The sequence below is a fragment of the Caretta caretta genome, chromosome 2, assembly GCF_965140235.1.
Source record: "Caretta caretta isolate rCarCar2 chromosome 2, rCarCar1.hap1, whole genome shotgun sequence".
NCBI classification, from domain to species: domain Eukaryota; kingdom Metazoa; phylum Chordata; order Testudines; family Cheloniidae; genus Caretta; species Caretta caretta.
In genome coordinates, this window is record NC_134207.1 from 22,888,533 (window position 1) to 22,904,160 (window position 15,628).

Below are 15,628 nucleotides of genomic sequence, written 5' to 3' on the forward strand. Positions count from 1 at the left end.
TTTGAGAGAAATCTGTGTCCATGTCCTGGTCACTCACGTGACCGTGTTGACGTCGCCTCCTCGCCCGGTATCGCTCTGCCAGGTTCTGGTGCTGCATATACTGCTGGATAATGCGTGTGGTGTTTAATGTTTTCCTAATTGCCAAAGTGAGCTGAGCGGCCTCCATGCTTGCCTTGGTATGGCATCCGCACAGAAAAAAGGCGCAGAACGATTGTCTGCCATTGCTCTGACGGAGGGAGGGACGACTGACGACATGGCTTACAGAGTTAGCTTACAGGGAATTAAAATCAACAAAGGGGGTGGCTTTACATCAATGAGTATTTCAGGCAGGACTTCACGGAGGGTTCCAATAAGAAGTGGTGCACCTAAGTAATTGTTCCTATTGGAACAAGCAGGTTGGTCTGGCCTCTGATTGATGTATGGCTAGATTTACCTCGCTGCACCTTCTCTGTGAGTGACTGCAGTGTGACCTAGAGGAATGAGTCCCCTAGACAGGGGAGGGGCGGAAGCAAATGAGTACAAAACAAATCTGGTCTATTTCTTGTTTTGATCCACTCCATCTATCTTTTACATCTTTGGCTGGCAGCAGACGGTGCAGAAGGATTGCCAGCCATCCACATCTCGTGGCTGCTTGGCAGAAGATTGTACAGTAGGACTGCTAGCAATCTGTTTTTCCTGCCTGCTCACCATAAGATGGTTCAATAGGACTGACTGCAGGACTAAAGAGAATGACCTGGTCAAGTCACTCCAAATTTAGTCCCTGCGCCCATGTCTGCCCAGGCGCTCCTGGCCGATGTGGCCAAGAGCGCCTCGGACATGACGATGACGGCTACCAGTCCTACTGTACCGTCTGCTGCCACAAGGCAATGGGTTGATGCTGCTGTGTAGCAATGCAGTATCACGTCTGCCAGCACCCAGGAGACATAGGGTGACGGTTACCTGAGCGGGCTCCATGCTTGCCATAGTATGGCGTCTGCACAGGCAACTCAAGAAAAAAGGCGCGAAACGATTGTCTGCTGCTGCTTTCACGGAGGGAGGGAGGGAATGGGGGCCTGACGATATGTACCCAGAACCACCTGCGACAATGTTTTAGCCCCATCAGACATTGGGATCTCATCCCAGAATTCCAATGGGCAGTGGAGACTGCGGGAACTGTGGGATAGCTACCCACAGTGCAACGCTCCGGAAGTCGACGCTTGCCTCGGTACTGTGGAAGCATTCCGCCGAGTTAATGCACTTAATGCACTTACAGCATTTTCTGTGGGGACCCACACACTCGAATATATAAAACCGACTTCTAAAAAACCGACTGCTATAAATTCGACCTAAATTTCGTAGTGTAGACATACCCTCTGTGAAAAGGGGCTGATAAATTCTCTCACAGAGGTGCTGAGACTTAGTAATTCAGTATCTATAATGTGCTTTGTGATTGTTGAAAAGTTCTTACGTGGAGAATATAGGATGTGTGACATTTATACATGTGGAGCATGTAGTGGTGCCTATTAAGGTTGCCTATTGCTTTCCATTATAAACCCATTTTCAGTTTACTTTAAATTTCTGATAGTTGGTCTCTTCTTGAGAGGTTGGTTTTTTTTCCCCCTGGAAATTTTGGTCCAGAAAGTTTAATTTGTTTCAAGAGCAAAGTTAATGGAGGCGAAAACAGGGAGTTTTTGTCACTGTAAGTTTCCCCCCACCTTTTTCTGAACAGCTCTAGTGCCTTGGGTTGGAAGTAGGAACTATAGTTGAAATTTGGCAGAGGAATAGCACAGGTCAGAGAAGTGCTTTCCACTGTTCCTGTAAAAATATGACCGCCACATAATAGCCATTCTTGCATATGTGATAGTTTGTAGAACATTTAGTTGTTCTGTTTTAATCATAGTATCTCAAAATTGGAACTGTTGTTACATTACACAGAATATTCTTCCAGACTGCTCTAAAGCCTTCACTATTATTCCAAAGTGATGTCATGCAGCTATAGCTCTATTTGTGGTGCAGGCAAAATGGGTCCTCTTCCTTTATCTGTCTTGATTCTTATATTGGCAACTATCACTATGGTATCTGAAATGATGCTGCTTATGTACCTGCAAATGCCATTTTTTGTAGAAGAAGAAGCACCAAGTTGGGAGCCAGGAGTCCATGCGTTCTTGTCACGCCTATTCCACTGACAGGTGTGAAGGATTGAAAAGTCTACAAAACTGTTGTTATTGAGCAAGGTTTCACACTACTGCTCTAGGAGAAGGCAAATATCAGTACATAGACCAACACAGGTTGCAGAAAGTCACTGCTGTCAGCGTTCATTTCCAATATAGCAGGCATATCTCATTCAGTTAGCCACACTGTCTCTCAGAAAAAATGGGAAATCTGTGCTTAGCTATGCTATTGGTAAAATGGAGCTACTTCTGTATGCCCATCTTCTCAAACTGCATTGAGATCAACAGATGAATAAATACTGTGTAAATGCGCAAAGTATTGTTTTGTTTTGTTTTTAAAGAAAAACTTCAGTAGTCCTAACTCTGAATCCCTTGTTCTTGCCACTACACTGCAATCCCTTACCAAAGCCAGGAATGGACCCAACAATCCTGATGTCCACATTCTACTGCTGTCTAGAATATAGTTGCACATGAAGGACTTTCTTCTATTCATTTTTCTTTTAAAAAAATACAGACTGGATGATGTAATTATCCCTTCTGGCCCTAAACTCTGTGGGGAAGGGGAAAAAGAAAAAGAAAGAGAAGCTGCTCTTATGGGGCCTGACCATTAAAATGAATGAGTCTTTCCATTGCCTCCAAGGGGCTTTATCTATTAGGCTCCTAGCCCCCAGTCTCATCACAGTTCAGGTGGTGGCTTGGCAATCCCTTACTGCTTGTGCTAAGAACATAAGAACAGCCATACCAAAGGCCCATCTAGCCCAGTATCCTGTCTGCCAACAGTGGCCAATGCCAGGTGCCCCAGAGGGAATGGACAGAACAGGTAATCTTCAAGTGATCCATCCCCTGTAACCCATTCCCAGCTTCTGGCAAACAAAGGCTAGGGACACCATCCCTGCCCATCCTGGCTAATAGCCATCAATGGACCTATCCTCCATGAATTTATCTAGTTCTTTTTTGAACCCTGTTATAGTCTTGGCCTTCACAACATCCTCTGGCAAGGAATTCCCAGGTTGACTCTGTGTTGTGTAAAAAAGTACTTTCTTTTGTTTGTTTTAAACCTGCTGCCTATTAATTTCATTTGGTGGCCCTTAGTTCTTGTGTTATGAGAAGGAGTAAATAACACTTCCTTATTTACTTTCTCCACACCAGTCATGATTTTATAGACCTCTATCATATCCCCCCTCAGTCGCCTTTTCCAAGCTGGAAAAAGTCCCACTCTTATTAATCTCTCCTCATACATCAGCTGTTCCAGACCCCTAATCATTTTTGTTGCCCTTTTCTGAACCTTTTCCAAATCCGATATATCTTTTTTGAGATGAGACAACCACATCTGCACACAGTATTCAAGATGTAGGTGTACCATGGATTTATATAGAGGCACTATGATATTTTCTCTTATTATCTATCCCTTTCTTAATGAGTGCCAACATTCTGTTCGCTTTTTTGACTGCCGCTGCACATTGAGTGGATGTTTTCAGAGAACTATCCACAATGACTCCAAGATCTCTTTCTTGAGTGGTAACAGCTAATTTAGACCCCATCATTTTATATGTATAGTTGGAATTATGTTTTCCAATGTGCATTACTTTGCATTTATCAACTGCCATTTTGTTGCCCAGTCACGCAGTTTTATGAGATCCTTTTGTAGCTCTTCGCAGTCTGCCTGGAACTTAGCTATCTTGAGTAGTTTTGTATCATCTGCAAATTTTGCCACCTCATTGTTTATCCCTTTTTCCAGATCGTTTATGAATATGTTGAATAGGACTGGGCCCAATACAGACCCCTGGGGGACACCACTATTTACCTCTCTCCATTCTGAAAACTGACCATTTATTCCTACCCTTTGTTTCCTATCTTTTAACCAGTTAGCAGTCCACGAGAGGACCTTTCCTCTTATCCCATAATAGCTTACTTTGCTTAAGAGCCTTGGGTCAGGGACCTTGTCAAAGGCTCTCTGAAAAATCTAAGTACACTATATCCACTGGATCCCCCTTGTCCACATGCTTATTGACCCCCTCAAAGAATTCTAGTAGATTGGTGAGGCATGATTTCCCTTTACAAAAACCATGTTGACTCTTCCCCAACAAATTATGTTCATCTATGTGTCTGACAATTTTGTTCTTTACTATAGTTTCAATCAGTTAGCCCGGTACTGAAGTCAAGCTTACTGGTTGTAATTGCCGGGGTCACCTCTGGAGCCCTTTTTAAAAGTTGGCATCACATTAACTATCCTCCAGTCATTTGGTACAGAAGCTGATTTAAATGATAAATTACGGACAACAGTTAGTAGTCCTCCAGTTTCACATTTGAGTTCCTTCAGAACTCTTGGGTGAATAGCATCTGATCCTGGTGAGTTATTACTGTTTAGTTTTTCAATTTGTTCCAAAATCTCCTCTGACACCTCCATCTGGGACAGTTCCTCAGATTTGTCACCTAAAAAGAATGGCTCAGGTTTGGGAATCTCCCTCACATCCTCAACCGTGAAGACTGATGCAAAGAATTCATTTAGTTTCTCCGCAGTGGTCTTATCGTCCTTGAGTTCTCCTTTAGCAGCTTGATCGTCCAGTGGCCCCACTGGTTGTTTAGCAGGCCTCCTGCTTCTGATGTACTTAAAAAAAATTTTTTTTATTACTTTTTGAGTCTTTGGCTAGCTGTTCTTCACATTCTTTTTTGGCCTTCCTAATTATATTTTTATACTTAATTTGCCAGAGTTTATGATCCTTTTTATTTTCCTCACTAGGATTTAACTTCCACTTTTGAAAGGATGCCTTTTTGCCTCTCACTGCTTCTTTTACTTTGTTTAGCCATGGTGGCTCTTTTTTGGTTCTCTTACTAAGTTTTTTAATTTGAAGTATACATTTAAGTTGAGCCTCTATTATGGTGTCTTTAAAAAGTTTCCATGCAGCTTGCAGGGGTTTTACTTTTGGTGCTGTGCATTTTAATTTCTGTTTAACTAACCTCCTCATTTTTGTGTAGTTCCCCTTTCTGAAATTAAATGCTACAGTGTTGGGCCGCTGTGGTGTTTTCCCCGCCACAGGAATGTTAAATTTAATTATATAATGGTTACTATTACCAAGCGATCCAGCTATATTCACCTCTTGGACCAGATCCTGTACTCCATTTAGGACTAAATCAAGAATTGCCTCTCCTCTTGTGGGTTCCAGGACTAGCTGCTCCAAGAAGCAGTCATTTAAGGTGTCAGAAACTTTATCTCTGCATCCCTTACCTGAGGTGATATGTACCCAGTCAGTATGGGGATAGTTGAAATCCGCCATTAATATTCAGTTTTTTATTTTATTTTCAGTTTTTTATTTTAATAGCCTCTCTAATCTACCTGAGCATTTCACAGCCACCATCACCATCCTGGTCAGGTGGTCTGTAATATATCCCTACTGCTATATTCTTATTATTCAAGCATGGAATTACTATCCATAGAGATTCTATGGTATGGTTTGGTTCATTTAAGATTTTTAATTCATTTGACTCTATGCTTTCCTTCACATATAGTGCAACTCCCGCACTAACACGACCTGTTCTGTCCTTCCAATATATTTTGTACCCTGGTATTACTGTGTCCCATTGATTATCCTCATTCCACCAAGTTTCTGCAATGTCTATTATATCAATATCCTCATGTAATACAAGGCACTCTAGTTCGCCCATCTTATTATTTAGACTTCTAGCATTGGTATATAAGCACTTGAAAAACTTGTCACTTTTTAGCTGTCTGCCATTACATGATGTAATTGAATGGGATTTTTTTTCTTTTGACTGTTTCTCATCAGATCCTACCTGTATTTTATCTTCCATCCTCTCCTCCTTATTAGGACATAAGGAATTTCCATGTAGAGATCCTCCCCTAAAGGATGTTCCTGTCCGAACCACATGCTCCTCCGCACTTGCTGGCTCCTCCCAGCCCTTAGTTTAAAAACTGCTCTACGACATTTTTTATTTTAAGCGCCAGCAATCTAGTTCCATTTTGGTTTAGATGGAGCCCATCCTTCCTGTATAGGCTCCCCCTTTCCCAAAAGTTTCTCCGATTCCTAATAAATCTAAACCCCTCCTCCCTACACCATCATCTCATCCATGCTTTGAGACCCTGCAGTTCTGCCTGTCCAACTGGCCCTGCATGTGGAACTGGAAGCATTTGAAAGAATGCTACCATGGAGGTCCTGGACTTCAGTCTCTTACCTAGCAGCCTAAATTTGGCCTCCAAAACCTCTCTCCTGTCCTTCCCTATGTCATTGGTACCTACATGTGCCACGACCACTGGTTCATCCCCAGCACTACACACAAGGCTATCTAGATGTCTCGAGAGATCCGCAACCTTCGCACCAGGCAGGCAAGTCACTATGAGTTTCTCCCAGTCATTGCATACCCAGCTATCTAGGTTTCTAATGGTGTGCATAAAGGCTCTGCAGCTCTATGAATCCTGCAACCATGCTTAATTAGAGAGCACAAACATCTGTTCATTACAAAATACAGCAGTTTGTGAATCTGGGGTGTTATTGTTAGTGTAAAGAAATGAAAAAAGATGCATGACAATGATCAACAAATTGAACAGAACACTAAAAAAATAGGTCCATATATATCAATATGACTCTTACATACAACACTGCTTAGCTTTTTTTACTTAATTTTTTTCTTTGCTTTGTTTTTTGGGGGGAAAAGGGGAGCGCTTTTGGGGTTTTTTTTGTTTTTGTTTTTTAAATATGGGAGTGTTGTGGTTTCTTATCCCATGTTCAAATTTGAGATTCAGGATGTCATTGGCAAGTCTTCTAAAAATAAACTCCTTGCCTGAGATGACACCACATTGCTGATTGACTAATATTGCGGCTTATGAAACAAAAAGTTATTTTCACTTCTTAATTGGTGCAACTTCTCTTACATTTCATGAAAATTTCAATTTAGATAAAGTTTCTATTAATGGTGAGTGGGGAAAATGAAAATGAAAATTGCAATAAACTTGGAAATATGCGCAGAGTGCCCCACTAACTGACATTCAGTACAGAAAAAACATTTTAACTTTTAAGAATTTATGCTGTAAGTGTGAAAGGTCCCTAGAGGCCTCCTAATTCAGCAAGAAACTTGAGCACATGGCTAACTTCAAGCATGAGTAGTCCCACTGAAGTCAATTCATGTGCTTAAGCAGCTTGTTGAATCAGGGCCAGAGCTCTGTTAGAGGGGGAATTTTGTGAAAATTTCTGGCCCTTGATTCAGTTTTCAGTTTTACTTTGTACTTCATCTTTAAGCAATAGTGTCCTCAGAGCCAGGCAGGCAGAACACCTGGAGGAATTGCCAATATAAGAGAAAACTAAAGACAATTAATTCAGCCCATCAATAATTGATAAAAGATGACCAGCCTGGTGATCATCGATACTATTAAACCATGAAAATACAGGAAGTGTAAGGAATCCTACTACTCAGGATTGACAAGTTGAAATGTTATAGGCAACTTGACAGCTGGTAAATTAAAACAAAAAGTGAAAAGTAGTTTCAGGTACTTCAGCGCCTCCTGAGTCACATACTAACGTTTCTGTTTTTACAATCACATTTTGGGTTGGTTTGTTTCTTGTTTTTGTTTGTTTTTTTTAAATTCTCTCAGCCCATGCTAGGTGAAAGTTCCATATGAGCAGGGAGACATGATTATTCACAAAGTAAACAGTATGAACACAGGGAGGAAAGAAATCTTCATTTCTTGCAATGTAAGCTGTTTCTTGTTGAATGACCAGATAAAAATTCCGATAGAAATGTGATTCCCTCCCCCCCTTTAAATAGATTTCCTCTGTAATTCCCATTTTATTTTCCCTCAGCTTCTTACCTGTAGGAGGCAGCAGGCTTCTGTCTGTTTCGAAAATATTTATATGCAGCTTCACCGTTCACCCAACTTTTGACATTAACTGAGAACTTTTTGACACTTAAAATAATAGGAAAGGGTTAACTGGTAATGTGAACAATTTACTTTTTTGTTTTCAGTTTTCTGAACGTAATTTTTCTCAGCAATTTCTCCTTCAGCTTTAACAGTTAAGGTTGAAGGCTGTGAACCTGCAAGGATTTTTCATATGCTGTAACTTTGAAGTCAGTGGGATTATTCGTAGTGCATAAAATTAAGCACATGTGTAAATCTTTCCAGGACTGTGGCTCAAACCTGAAAGTTCAAGGTAAAATTACAAAAGTAAGGCGTTTTTAGCAATGAGTAAAACTTAAGGGATTAAAAGACCTGATTTTTTTTTAAGGCATTTAAGCACCTAACTCCCATTTAAATCAGTGGGAGATAAGCACCCAGATACGTTTAGAAAACTGACTTTAGTAATTTTCATCTGCTGTTAGCAGCATTGTGTCAAAATAAATACGATTTTCTGAAATTACTTTATCCTTTTAAAAAATCTTATCTAATGTGGTCGACGGTATGTAAGCACACAGCTTTCTTTATTTCATAGAACTGCTTGCACAAAGAAGCATGTTGCTTTCCTGGTAAAAAGGCTAGAGGGATGGCATAGTATGTTTAAATGTAGGCACCGCAAACCAAAATAGAGACTTGGGGCTAAATTCTGCACTCACTTATAACATGTACCACTTGAGAATTGGACTGTCAGTATGTTGGTAAGACTCTTTGGGTAATGTCTACACTATGAAATTAGGTCAGTTTTATAGAAGTTGATTTTTAGAAATTGATTTTATACAGTCAATTGTGTATGTCCCCACTAAGCGCATTAAGTCAGCGAGTGTGTCCTCAATACTGGGGCTAGCATCAACTTATGGAGCAGTGCACTGTGGGTAGCTATCCCAAGTTCCTGCAGTCTTCACTGCCCATTGGAATTCTGGGTTAAGCTTCCAATGCCTGAGAGGGCAAAAACATTGTCGAGGGTGGTTTTGGGTACATGTTGTTAGTCGCCCCTTCTTCCCTCCCTCCGTGGAAAGCAACAGCAGACAATCGTTTCGCGCCCAGTCAGCTCACCACTGCTGTTGTGAGCATTGTAAACATCTCGTGCATTATCCTGGAGTATGTGCAGAACCAGGCTAAGAGATGCTAGCACGAGGACAATTGTGATGAGGACATGGACACAGATGTTCCTGAAAGCATGGGCTGTGGCAATTGGGACATCATGGTGGCAGTGGGGCTGGTTGATACAGTGGAATGCTGATTCTGGGCCCAGTAAACAACCACAGATTGGTGGGACCGCATAGTGTTGCAGGTATGGGATGATTCACAGCAGCTGCGAAACTTTCGCATGCATAAGGCCACTTTCCTCGAACTTTGTGCGTTGCTTTCCCCTGCCCTGAAGCGCAGAAATACCAAGATGAGAGCTGCCCTGATAGTTGAGAAGCAAGTGGTGATAGCCCTGTGGAAGCTTGCAATGCCTGACTGCAACTGGGAATCAATTTGGAGTGGGCAAGTCTACTGTGGGGACTGCTGTGATCCAAGTAGCCAATGCAGTCACTAACGTTCTGCTATTAAGGGTAGTGACTCTGGGAAATGTGCAGGTCATACTGGATGGTTTTGCTGCAATGGGGTTTCCTAACTGTGGTGGGGCAATAGATGGAACACATATCCCTATCTTGGCACCGGACCACCTTGCCAACCAGTATATAAACCAGAAGGGGTACTTCTCAATGGTGCTGCAAGCACTGGTGGATCACAAGGGACGTTTCACCCTCATTGACGTGGGATGGCCAGGAAAGGTGCATGACGCTTGCATCTTTAGGAACTCAGCGCTGTTTGAGCAGTTGCAAGAAGGGACTGACTTCCCAGACCAGAAAATAACTGTTGGGGATGTTGAAATGCCAATAGTTATCCTTGGGGACCCAGCCTACCCCTTGCTCCCATGGCTCATGAAGCTGTACCGAGGCAGCCCGGACAGTAGTAAGGAGCAGCTCAACTATAGGCTGAGCAAGTGCAGAAGGGTGGTAGAATGTGCCTTTGGACATTTAAAAGCTCGCTGGTGCTGTTTGCTGACTAGGTTAGACCTCAGCGCAACCAACATTCCCATTGTTATTGCCGCTTGCTGTGTGCACCATAATATCTGTGAGAGTAAGGGGGAGACATTTATGGCGGGGTGGGAGGTTGAGGCAAATCTCATGGTGGCCGATTTTGAGCAGCCAGACACCAGGGCAATTAGAAGAGCACAGCTAGGCGCGCTGCGCATCAGAGAGGCTTTGAAAACCAGTTTCATGACTGGCCAGGGTACGGTGTGACAGCTGTGTGTGTTTCTCCTTGGTGCAAGCCCACCCCCTTTGTTGATTTTAATTCCCTGTAAGCCAACCACCCTCCCCCCTTCAATCACAGCTGGCAAAGGAAATAAAGTAACTATTGTTTTGAAACCAGGCATTCATTCTTTCTTAATTAAAAAAAAAATAGTGAGATAACTGACAAGGTAGCCCGGGTGGGGTGGGGTGTGGGAGGAGGAAAGGACAAGGCCACATTGCTTATTGTAGCCACACTACAAATCAAAATTATTTGAATGACAGCATTCTGTTGGTTGAGCCATCCTCTGGAGTGGAGTGGCTGGGTGCTCGGAGCCTCCCCACCCCCCGCCCGTGTTCTTGGGCGTCTGGGTGAGGAGGATATGGAACTTGGGGAGGAGGGCATGCAGTTATACAATTAGCCTCAGCATCGCTTCCTGCCTCTGTTCTTCGCGCTCACTTAATGCTTTCCTGGCCTCTGCCACTGAATGCCTCCATGCATTAAGCTATGCCCTATCAAGTGCAGGAGGACTGCATGAGCTCAGAAAATATGTCATCACAAGTGCATTTTTTTTGCCTTCTAATCTGCCATAGCCTCAGGGATGGAGATGATAGGGGGAGCATAGAAACATTTGCACCTGGGGGGAGATAAAAAGGGAGAGTAAAATTTAAGATGTTACATTTCTGAGAACAAAAGGGAGACTCTTTCACAGTGAATCAAGCAATTCACAGCACACATGCTTTAGGTACAAGGTCGCATTTTGCCTTTTATGTTGAGCCCCTGCCGGTATGGTGACATATCTCACACAGCTGGGCAACAGAATTCGGTTTCCAGGCAGCCATGGTAAGCCTTTTGGTACGCGGGGTTGGCTTCTTCCGCCTTCATAACATGTGGGAATGGTTTCAAACTGCAGTGCCATCCTTTCCCATAGCAAGCAATGGCGATTGGGTTTCACATTTAAAGGAGGAGCTGCGGTTTTCGGTTGGATGTGCAGCACACACCTCCCCCCACCCCACCTCATGGCTATTCTCTGGGATGATCCCTTCACCCCTCCCCCCACCACGTGGCTATTCTCCGGGATGATCCCTTTTAGCCAAGCGCAAACAACCCAGCATGAACGGGGTCCTTTTACTGTTCCCTTACAAAAATTCCCCTATTTCAACCATGTGTCCATGAATGATATCACTCTCCTGAGGTTTCAGAGTAGCAGCCATGTTACTCTGTATCCGCAAAAAGAAAAGGAGGACTTGTGGCACCTTAAAGACTAACAAATTTATTTGAGCATAAGCTTTCGTGAGCTACAGCTCACTTCATCGGATGCATTCAAAAATAAAGACCAAATGTTGCTTGAATGCGACCAAAACCCAGGACCATTCGCTGCCATGCTTTGTGCTGCAATGATTCCAGACTACTTGCTACTGGCTTGGCGTGGTAAAGTGTCCTACTGTGGAGGACAAAATAAGGCAGTCCTCCCCAGAAACCTTCTGCAAAGGCTTTCAGAGTAACTCCAGGAGAACTTCAGGGAGATGTCCCTGGAGGATTCCCACTCCATCCTGAGACACATTTACAGACTTTTCCAGTAGCTGTACTGGCTGCGAATGCATCCCAATTCTTCAGGGAAAATCAAACATTAAACACTATTGCTTTTAAACCCTGTACTGTAGTTACAAATGTGCACTCACCAGAGCTGTCTTCTCCGGCTTCAGGGTCGGGGATCCCGCCTTGGGAGGGTATTGGCTCCAGGGTGATGAAAAGGTCATGGCTGCCAGGGAGAACAGATTCACTGCTTGCCTGCTGTGCATTCTCCTCTTCCTCCTCCTCATCCACAAAATTCTCCTCCCTGTTGTGTGAGACTCCCCCCTTGCAGGTGTCCACGGACAGTGGTGGGGTAGTGGTAGGGTGCCCCACTAGAATGCCATGTCGCTGATCATAGAAACAGCATGTATGGGGGGCTGACCCAGAGTGACCGTTTGTCTCCTTTGTCTTCTGGTAGGCTTGCCTGAGCTCCTTAACTTTCACGCAGCACTGCTGTGTGTCCCTGTTGTAGCCTCTCTCCACCATGCCCTGTGCGATTTTGGCAGATATATTAGCATTTCTTCTTTTTGATCGGAGTTTGGCCTGCACAGATTCTTCTCCCCATACAGCAATCAGATCCAGTGTCTCCCTTTCGGTCCGTGCTGGAGCTTGTTTGCAATTCTGGGGGGACTGCATGGTCCGCTGAGCTCGCCATGCTGACCAAACAGGAAATGAAATTCAAAATTTCCCGGGGCTTTTACTGTGTACCAGGCTAGTGCATCGGCATTCAAAGTGCTGTCTAGAGCGGTCACATTAGAGCACTCTGGCATAGCTCCCGGAGGCCAATACTGTGGAATTGCGTCTGCACTACCCCAAATTCAACCCAGTAAGGTTGATTTTAGCGCTACTCCCCTCGCCGGGGAGGAGTACAGAAATGGATTTTAAGAGCCCTTTAGGTCGACGGAACAAGGTTGGTTGTGTAGATGCATTCATTTTAAATTTGACCTAACGCGGCTAAATTCAACCTAACTCCGTAGTGTAGACCAGGCTATGGCAGCCCTGTGTGAAAGAACTGTTATGTTTTGTGATCTAGAAGAGGGTAACATTTTCAAAAGTGACTTGGGCACTTGGGATCCTAAGTCTCATTGAAAGTCAGTTGCTCAGTATTAACAGTTGAGGTAAGGGCCATGCTAAAATTTTGGGAGTAGGGTGAGCTCAAATTAGACATGTAGGATGCGAGTTTCAGAATCAGTCAGTTAACTTGACTGATCCCATTGAAGTCCATAGGAGTTTTACTGTTGACTTCAGTGGGAGCAGAGGTAGGCCACTGGCTAAGTGTTTTTGACACTTACCCATAAACTCTTAAATACAAATTAAAGTATTTTTCAATATTGCCATCTCTTTTTTTTCTAAATGTAAACTGTGTTTCAAAATGTTTTATATTTTATCTCGTGGTTCTAAATTTAGGGGGGAAATTATTTTGGAATATGATTTTGTAATGTTCTGTTAACATTTTATTTTATTTATTTTTTAGTCTATCAGCCTACCCATTTCATTCTTTTTTTTCCAATCCAAGTAAATAAGCTAATGTCGGATATGCTCAAGTGCGTTTTTTATCATTCTAATGAAAGGAATTCTCTGAATATAATATACACTACAGGGATACTCTGGCATCTCTTTTGAAGGGTCTTATGTAAAGATTACATTAGCAGAGATTTCTCAAGTGTAAATCTCTTTTTTAAAACCGAGTAAAAAGGTATGTGTACGGAAAAATATTCCAAAGAAGGTGCACGTGTGGAGTTGTGATTCAGTAAAAGAAGGTATTTGATTTAGACCTCTGTTCAGGAAAGTGTTTAAGCATATGCTTATGTACTTTCCTGAATCAGGGCCTCAATCAGTAAACAAAAGAATTTGTAAACATCTGTACATTTCATACTTTAAACAGACAGACTTTGTTCACTCCTTGAAAAGACAGGATATGCTCAGGTTTACATTTCTAGCAGGAGAAGTTCTTTTAAAACAGGTGCATTCACAAGCAACCGACTTAAGATAAACTTCATCAAACTGTGTCTTTGCCAGCTTTTTCCTTTATAATATATGATTTCATGTGCTGTATTATGCAGCAGAAGGGAACCCTACTTTCTGCTAGCAATCGCAGTGCATAACTGGATGCTGACAATTAGGTGAACTGATACCCCACAGGCTGCTACCAGTGTAATAGTGTTGTACTCTTTCAAAACCTGAGTGTGGTGTATAGCTCTATGTGCAGCTAAGTATAATTACTTGTTTCTCCTTTGCGCTGAAGAAAAGGTTGAAGCTAAGGGTAATTTTTTTTTTTTTCAAAATGGGGGATAAGGAATCAAGTGACTATACTATGTAGAACAAATATTTCGTTCCCTTCCTCATTTTTTTCAGTTTCCATTCCTTTCTTCCATTTATACTCTTCTCTCTTTTTCCTCTAAAGCTGTTTCATGAAGGCACTGTCCTTCCAGTTGAGGTCTGCTAAATACTGTTCCCTTTGTAATGCCATCTGAAACAGCCAAGATGGATTGCTGCTCCAAATTCTTCTCTAATGGAGTACTCTGCCACCTTGGAAGCTAAGGACCACATTCAAGAGTCAGACTCTAATCCTCTGGTTGTAAACTCATGTCTCTGAGGATTTTCTTGTGTAGAAGCTAACATCTGACTATATTTCAAGGAGAAAACAATTAAAGAGATTACAACACTCTGCAGAAGTTTGTGGGACACTTTCCTATGCACTGTGCCCACAGGATGAAACTCAATCATTTGGCACCTTTTAGGAATATCTGAAGTTGCTCTTTCTTAATCTATGTAAATATGCATAATTTGGTATATTTTAAATTGTAGATATATTTTGTATCTGTTCATTCGTTCTTTTCTGAGAAATAGACCAGGATCTCTGTGCCTGAAGTGCATAATTTTGGTTAGTGTCCCTTTGCTGTTTCAGCCCATGTTTGTTCTGCGGTAATTCAACCAACCATGTTCTCAGTAGTGTGCACAGTGATGCATGCAGGCACGCTTTAGTTAACAAGCCTGTGTAGCAATTAATTTAAACTAGTTTGGAATAGAATTTTCAAATCCTGAATTTCAGTGATATTTGTGGGACAGAGAATGAATCTTGCCCATATGCTCAGGGTTTAGCTGATCACCATATTTGGGGTCGGGAAGGAATTTTCCTCCAGGGCAGATTGGAAGAGGCCCTGGAGGTTTTTCGCCTTCCTCTGTAGCATGGGGCACGGGTCACTTGCTGGAGGATTCTCCTCCTTGAAGTCTTTAAACTACGATTTGAGGACTTCAATAGCACAGATATAGGTGTGAGGTTTTTTTTGTAGGAGTGGTGGGTGAAATTCTGTGGCCTGCGTTGTGCAGGAGGTCAGACTAGATGATCATAATGGTCCCTTCTGACCTAAATATCTATGAATCTATGAATGAGGTCCTCACCCCCTCTCTGCCAGGGTGCCATTAAAAAGGGCTCTAGAAGTCCTATATTCACACTGGGGGAAGATGACTCCAGCATAGACACTGTGGAAAAACCACCCTAAGGTTGTCTTCTGAGCCCTCCTCAAAAGCCCTGGCATATGGGGGTGTGCCAGACAATGTTGGTCAAGAGGGTTGTGTCAAGAGAGGGGCCATAACAGGCAGTGCTATGCCCTAGCAAGGCTTCAGTCATTTCAGTAGAGCACCATGGGATTGAGAGGGTGCAAAGGTGGCTTAACGCTTCTGATCTCAGAATTGCACCCAGCATTTAAAGAAAAGG

The 15,628-nt window shown here is 42.8% G+C and overlaps 1 protein-coding gene across 4 annotated transcripts in view; it reads left to right on the top strand.

Annotated features, from left to right (window-relative positions):
- ZHX1 (zinc fingers and homeoboxes 1) overlaps positions 1-15,628 on the top strand; it is a 43,254-nt gene that overhangs the window by 14,854 nt on the left and 12,772 nt on the right. The gene's annotated exons all lie outside the window — the stretch shown is intronic.